This window comes from Drosophila innubila (assembly GCF_004354385.1).
Source record: "Drosophila innubila isolate TH190305 chromosome 2R unlocalized genomic scaffold, UK_Dinn_1.0 1_C_2R, whole genome shotgun sequence".
Classification (NCBI taxonomy): Eukaryota; Metazoa; Arthropoda; class Insecta; order Diptera; family Drosophilidae; genus Drosophila; species Drosophila innubila.
In genome coordinates, this window is record NW_022995374.1 from 18,851,011 (window position 1) to 18,858,752 (window position 7,742).

Genomic DNA, 7,742 nt, shown 5'->3' on the forward strand with positions numbered 1-7,742 from the left:
AAGACAGTCGGAATCGGAATCGGAGTCGCGGAACGCGCGAATATAATTGGCGGCAGTTTGGTAAAAAAAACTCAAACTTAAACTCGAACTCAAACTCAAACTCGGAACTTGCAACAAAAACTCGTAAAGTGACGAATTTTGAAACGTCCGTCCAAATGCCACAAATGTAGTTCCTGTTTCAAAATCATTAATAAAAGTTAGCGTCGAGTTTTGTCGGTACGTGCTCAAAATTACTATCAGCATCATTATCATTATCATTATCATTATTAACAACAACATCAGCATTATCCACGTTTCGTGCTGGTCGCGGTGTTTGTGGCTTCTCGCGCGTGCTGTGGCAAGAACACACCATCAGAAGACCCTTAAAGCCAGGCCCCAAAGAGCCATGTTGACAGGCTTAAACGGGGCTTTGAGCGCTTAAAATTTCAAGGCGCTTTTCTCATTACTCCCCCATCTCTTGTTTTTGCATTGTGAAATGATATATGACACCCGAGAAGCAGAAATAAATGTGTCGTGTCTACGAAAAGTGCGAATTCATTCTCAGCTGACAGGCAACCAAAAGGATTAACCTCGCCCCCCCTATAAAGTGCTCCCATTTTCTCTCACTTTCTCCGTCTGTGGGCGAGTGTGTGTAAGTGTGCGTGTGCGTGTGCGTGTTAACTGGCCATAAGGCTGTGGCCAAGAGCTGGGTCGAATTGCCAATGAAAGGATTAAAAGCATAACATTTCATATCAGTTGACAGTACGCAGTACACAGGACGAGGAGCAAGGGACGAAGGATACAGGCCGACTGACAGCTCTTAAGCTGATTGCGTTTTGATAAGTAAGCATTTAATGTGTTTTGCTAAACACTTTTTTCAACACTCAACACTCGTCACACACACACACACACACACACACACACACACACCAGTAAATCGACCCGTCTCTCGCACCCGTGACTAACGATAGACGACAGTGAATAGAGTAAAAATTACACAGAACAGACGACATTCAACCCACGACCCACTTCAAAGTGAAACTAAATAAATATTTTCAGATTTTCCATTTTACAACTCTCTACTGGACCTCTGTGCTGACCTACACTGCAAGAAAATTCTAACAAATTGACACTTACAAATCTAAATGATATATTTTTTTGAGTGTGCGGGTTTGAATCCCAAAAGCATTTTCTAATTTTTTAACTGAAATTTGATTTTTAATAGTAACAAATTAGTTAATAAATTCATGGGGCATAATTTTTTTAAGATTATTAAATACATAAATATTTTTATTTTTGGCTATCCATGCACAAGTTTAAAGCTCTTAATGGAATTTTTCCATAACACCCACTCGGCCAGTTAAAAAGCATTATTTTGGTCGTACTGTACAAATAAGACTATACCAAACCCTATTAAATCGAAATTCAAAATTTTAGCAATAATATGAACATTTTTCAAGTTGCGAATTTCCCGAAAGCTCAGATAATTTTCCAAATTCATAAATTCGCGTTCAGTTTTTTATTTTTTGCTTACTCAGCAGTTAACAGTAACAATTCTTTCAATTTATCGTTTATATTATGAAATAAATCTGAAAAAGTCATGCCAATTTATATTATATAGAACTAATGAAATGGAAACCTCAATATTTGGCCTTAAGGGAATTTCTGCCCACAGCTAACATACATTTTTTCGGAAAGTAGAAAAAGTAAAAAATAACTACATATTATGTCGTTGAAATGGGTTATTATTCAGTCAACAATAAATCAAAAATGTTGACAAGTTAATTTATTAGGCAACCCTAGCTATTTTTTGCTGTGTATGTTATTTAAGAAGTGTCTGACACTAATTGCGTCAGATCAAAAGCTTTTTTTCAACACCAAAAAGAAGGCAATAAAAATAAATTTAAAACTGTCAATAGAAATGTGTTTTTTAACACAGATTTCTAATTTGACAAACTATTTAAAAAATCAAGTGTTTAGTAACATGTAGACCCGCCTTGACCCATTTTTGAGTGCAAAGCATATAAGTTGAGAATCCTATTTGGCATAAGCGAAAGTAAATGACCACAAAATCCGTTCAAATCAAAAGCAACAACAACAAAAACAACTGGAACCACTTGAGTAACCGTAAAAGTTATGCAAATCTTGAGTTGGACAGTTTCTTACCTCCCTCTCTCCTCTCCTTCTTCTCTGGGCACATTTCCACACGCTAACGCTTTAGACACGCCATGGCGAACGTTGATGGAATGTCTAAGTGCTTGGCCAGGACATAAATGGGCAAGCATAAAGGACAACAATGGCCGGCAAAAGTGAAACTAAATGTTGCCCCAAAATGTATGCTACACATTATTCTTTTTCCCTCACATTTTCTTCTCCTAAGTGAACGCCCCCTGATTATGACCTCAAGTTGAGAAGCAAAAAAAAAAAAAAAATATGCATAGATTAGGCACGCTTTTAGCGCTTATTTTCCGACACGACTTTCGACTCAATGTTTCAATTAGCTACCCCCAATAAAAAACTTAAAGTGGCCAAAGTTGTTGATTATGGGCAGGAGTGCCTTTTCAAATGATACCATGATATGAATATGCCATTGTGTGGCTCTGTTATAATAGCTGAGATTTTCTTGCTGCTGAGAAAATATCATTTTAATAACCAAAATGACAGCCATAATAAATCAATGATTATTGCCCCATTGTACTTGAGATTACCGAGCTCACATTTCACAGCTTTAAAATGGGTCGTTGAGTCGAGTTACTCGACATTTTTATGGCATTTGCCAGATAAAAGCACCGACCATTCGATAGGGTGGGCTTGTGGGAGGTCTCCTCGCTGAGCTGCGAATACTGTCACATTGTCTTGGCCATAATCATAAATTTTACACACACAGACAAACTGTAGACAGACAGACAACAGACAACAGACAGATGAGTGTGCAGAATTTTTAAGTTATCGAAAAGTACTCATAAACCATAATTGAGACTGTTTGTTCATGTGAAATGATGACATTTGATCTGAAATATAACTCAGCAAAAAATTTAAATTCATTTTTAAGTACTTCTCAATAAAAGTGTAATAAATAGTTTTTATAGCAATCATTTCAAATATTAAAGATTCAAAAATTTAAGGGCAATTCGAATTTTAAACCTTAAATAAATGCTGCATGTTCATTGAAAACTTCACAAATTGTCAATTAGATAGCAACAAATTAAGTGGCATAAATGCACCGCGTAGCAGCAACCACAACGGAACCTGCCTCTGTTCTGTTCCCATTTCGAGCCCCATTCCCATTCACATTCCCATCTCAATTTCCATTCCCATCCCCATCCTCATCCCTTTCTGATTGTCCATAGAATTGCGATATTTACTACACATGTGCGACGCACAAACGACAAATCGTCGCTCCCTTCCTTTGCTTTATCAACATTACATATGCCCTCCATCCTCTTCTCCCCCCTTTTTCATCCCCTCGAGCTCCATAGAACACACTGCTAAAATGAAACGAAATCGCAATAATGGCCTCTACTTCCCCCCTAAAGTCCATTGCCCTGGTCCCAAATGTAAATTAATTGCCTGTACAAATTAGCCAACTCGACGAACATTTCGTACATTAGGCCCAGCTCAAATTGTTCATAGAAATGGACTCTATAAAAGTACATATCTCTCCCTAATTTTCATGCCCTAAATAATTGCACCCAGTTGGTTATAATCGTTTTCCCAACTAACAATATATGCATACCAAATGTAGAAAATACTATCTGAATCCTGAATCCAATGCAAGCTTTATCTGAATGAAAAAGAAGAAATTTTTTTTGTATTTTACAGTTCTACTATTGGAAATTTGTAAAAAATTCTAAGAAAAACGAGAACTCATAAGCTGGTTAAGTTTAAATGAGCTTTAAGCTTTTGAGTGCTTAACAAAATAATGGGTTAATTACGGAACTATTTTACACATAGTCAGCAAAATAAAAAAAAATAAAAAAAATAACTTTTGCGACTATAAGTGAGCTTTCATGTGCTTTAAAAGTACGAGAAAACTATTGCGAAATATTAAATAGTAAAACAATTTTCGAAAATTAAAAAGTTTTGAGTTTTGCTCTAATAATCTCTCTGTGCTTTACTTTTATTCACATGTATATAATGCTTTTAAAAACAAAAAATAATCTGTTAAGCTAAAAGCTTTCAAGTGCTTTCAAAGTTGTTGCTTGACATGATTTCAGTGAAAACAAATTATTACTTATTAAGTATTCAGTTGTCTAGAATTGGTGAGCTTAAAAGTTTTCACGTGCTTTCAAAGCCGTACTTTTTCATAGTAATATATGAGTGTTAAATAATATCATAAATTTACGGAACAAATAGGGCGTATACCTTTTTAAGTGCCCACATTGGGTTCGGGTATATAGCCAACATTTTAACCTGGCCAGGTAAACAGATGCAAATGTCGCTTATTATTTTTAATCAGCTATCAAAATGTATGGCTGCAAATTTATCTAGGCCACTGTGGGTGTGCCAAATATTTTCCGCTTACACGAATTTTAATTTTGTACGCATTTCGAGCAGGTTTTTTTTTTGTATTTTGTAAAATATTTACGGGCATTTAATGAAGTCCCTGGTAGAGTTTTGTTGTTTGTTGTCTGACTTTTGGTCGTTTGTGTTTATTGAAACTGGCGAATAGTTGAAATGTTGTTGTTGTGGATAGACATTAAAGTTAATGAGGCAACTGCGTCAGCATTTTCACCGGGGGCACAACCTATAGAACTGTGGCAACTGCAACATGATAGGGAAAAGGGGGGAAAGGGGCAGTGGGGCAACTATTTGGCAAATGAGCAAAGTGCCACGGGGCAATGCAATAGCATTGAGTTTACTCTGCAATATGAAAATCTCGAATTACCCAAATAGATTTCGGGGGCAGTTTAATAACCACGGCAATGTCCCGCTCTATTTATGCCAACAACAGAATCTGTTGCCAGTTTATCATCAACAACAGCAATAACAATAAGTGGGGTAACACAAACCTCCCTTCTCCCTCCTCCCTCCTACCCTCTTAGCCACCATTCCTTCTTGAACTTGTCTGCAATTGAAGCAAAAGCAATGCCCCGCGGCTCTTAGCAACATGGCAGAGCAATTGGAGGAAATCTAGAAAATGGGAAATGGGAGCAAACTCAGACTGGCATTTAAAGCCGCCTTTTTTGGGGTAGATTGAGATAGAGAGAGAGAGAGAGAGAGGGTGAGAGAGGGGGGGTGGAGTGTGCCCCAGAGGGTGCAAAGAAATGAGTTGGAGGACAGGCAATTGAAACAACAACGAGGCGGAAATAAAATATTAACTTTGCTCAACTCAAACTCACGATTCAATTAGAAACGAAAGCCATTTTATAATTGAAACGAGCCCCGTCACGCCCCCAGGCATCAACGCCCACTCCCACTCCCACAACGGGGGGAGTGAAGGAAAATCGCGAAACGGATATAAATAGACAGCATCCACAACAATAATGAACATCAATAAATATTGCCAATAAAGGGGAAGAGGAGCTGGAAAATATGATGATAGCAATAATGCATTGTGGACAGGGAGAAAGATGATTATTCATTAGACTGCGAATCGTGTAATTGAAAAGTTGTTTCTTCTTTTTTCCCATCAACTTTTCATCATTTTCTTGGCAAAAACAAAAAACCCGTCGCTCAATTTGTCACTCTGTCAACCGGGAAGGGGGCGTGGCAGCTGGGCTGACTGTCTGACAGATGATGCGAGTGACTAAGCAGAAAATTTCCAGCAATGTGTTGCCAATTCAAACAATTCCAACTCCCCTTCACCTGATTATGATTGAGTTGATGTCTTTAATGTGTTATCGATGAGGAGCTCCCACAAGAACTCCTCGAACCCCCCTCTGAGTGATTGCCACGTAACTCGAAGACAGGTCTATGGGGTGAACAGGACAGGGGTGAAAACGAAGAAATGTTTACTGCTTTCTGCAGCCTGTTTGTGTGTTTGTCTGCTGCTCCATTTAAATCAGTTACATTCTTCGCCAAGTAAACACAACACACATGTGCTTTTACATTTTCTTACTTGTCTTTTGAATTATTAATGAATTCGTTGAATGTCGTGGGCTCCTCGGAAAAGCTCTGACTGCAATTGACGTCCTGATGATCTGGCTCTTAATCAAGTGAGCAGACGCTCTCATCTCAGATAAGTTTAATTAAAATCCCAGTCACATTCCTTGGCTGGACCACTGCGATGACCGCGCTTTCGAAAACTTTAAATAGTTTTCCTCTGGCTGCGGAAAACTGTTCATGAAAAGCCACAACGGAAAAGGCAACAAAGTTTTCGGATTTCGATTTTTATTGCGGCCAAAAATTCAGCAAAAGGAAAAACTTGCAATGCGATTGCCATGGAAATTGGAGAGGGGAAAAAGTGCAAGCAGGTGAAATTGGAGGTTGGTTTCTTGGCAACAATTTCATATTAAAGGCACTTGACTGTCGTTCATCCATTTCCAATCCCATTCCCATTTCCATACCAACTCTTGACTTTTTCACCTGGTTCTGTTTCTCTTTCTACTTGGAATTCTATTCAAGTTGCTGCACGCAACCAGGAGAGGGGTGCAACCATAAGAAGGGTGCAACCACTTGAACCACAAAATCCACACAAAACATTTTTGCAAGCCAAAAGTTGTTCCTTGTTTGTCTGCTCTCTGTTTTCTGTTTCGTTCTCCCATTGCCAATGCCCACTGTACTGCATTATTTATGCCAGAGCAACAACCAAATATTAGCTCGAATTTATTAAAACATCAGACGAAACAACTCATGTGAGTTTGGAATTTGAAGGAAAGAAGGAGGATTCTTCCGGTAAATAGATGGAGGTGCGACTTTCTAAGCTGTTAATCTTTTTTCCACTTTGTAATTACTTTTGCAGTCAGAAAAGTTTTGAGAATTTGAAGAGCACATTTGGAAATTGTTTACAAAATAAGAGGAAATAAAGCCACTGAACCACTCTCTCTATAGAACCACACACTCTCTAGAATCAACTTCAACATCTGCCCGAGACTCTACTAAATCACTTTCTATTCAACAGGACTCTTTAACGAGCAGACGACACAAAAAGGACAACAGGACAACGAGGACAACCAGGACACGTGCTCAACACCAACAACAACTGGATGCAACCACTGACCAGCGGGCGATACGTTGCCAACGTGACGATCCACACAATCAGCAGCAGGAACAGCAACCAGTTGGTCAAATCAGGACCAGGAGGAAGTGCAGGAAGTGGAGGAAGAGGAGGAGGAGGGAAGGCCAATAAAAAAGCTAACGAAAATGCTGATGGCTCTGGCAGTCGACAGGCGATACCAGCACCACCATCAGCAACGGCAACAGCAACAGCAACAACAACAACAACGGACGCAACCGCAACAAAAACAAAACTGGCAAAGTTGAACTCAGTTCGTCTCCATAGCCAGAAGCCAGAGAACGAGAAAGAGGCAAAAGCAGAGAGAGGAGGAGCGACAGCGACAGCAAAAGAGGCAGGAGCACAGAAAAAGGAAGGCAAAGAGTCTGCAGTTGAGGCTAAAAAGTTCCAAATTTGGCAGACAGAATCCTCGTCGCCTTGTGACCACATCCGGATGCGCAACCGAAACTGGAGCTGCAACTGGAGCCGAAACTGGAACTGTTAGTAGCAGTTGTCGAATTTGTTTTAACGCTTCTTTGGGAGTCACCCGCGACTCCTATTTGGCAACTTCCAATTGGCAACCAAATCAAAGTTCTGCCTCCAAACG

At 39.2% G+C, this 7,742-nt stretch overlaps 1 long non-coding RNA gene across 1 annotated transcript; it reads left to right on the forward strand.

The window, feature by feature from the left end:
• The first annotated feature begins 773 nt into the window (after window positions 1-773).
• On the forward strand, window positions 774-7,441 carry LOC117785118. Its single transcript, XR_004617480.1, has 2 exons — window positions 774-822; window positions 7,043-7,441. It is a non-coding gene; the product is annotated as an uncharacterized LOC117785118 (long non-coding RNA).
• The last annotated feature ends 301 nt before the right edge of the window (window positions 7,442-7,742 follow it).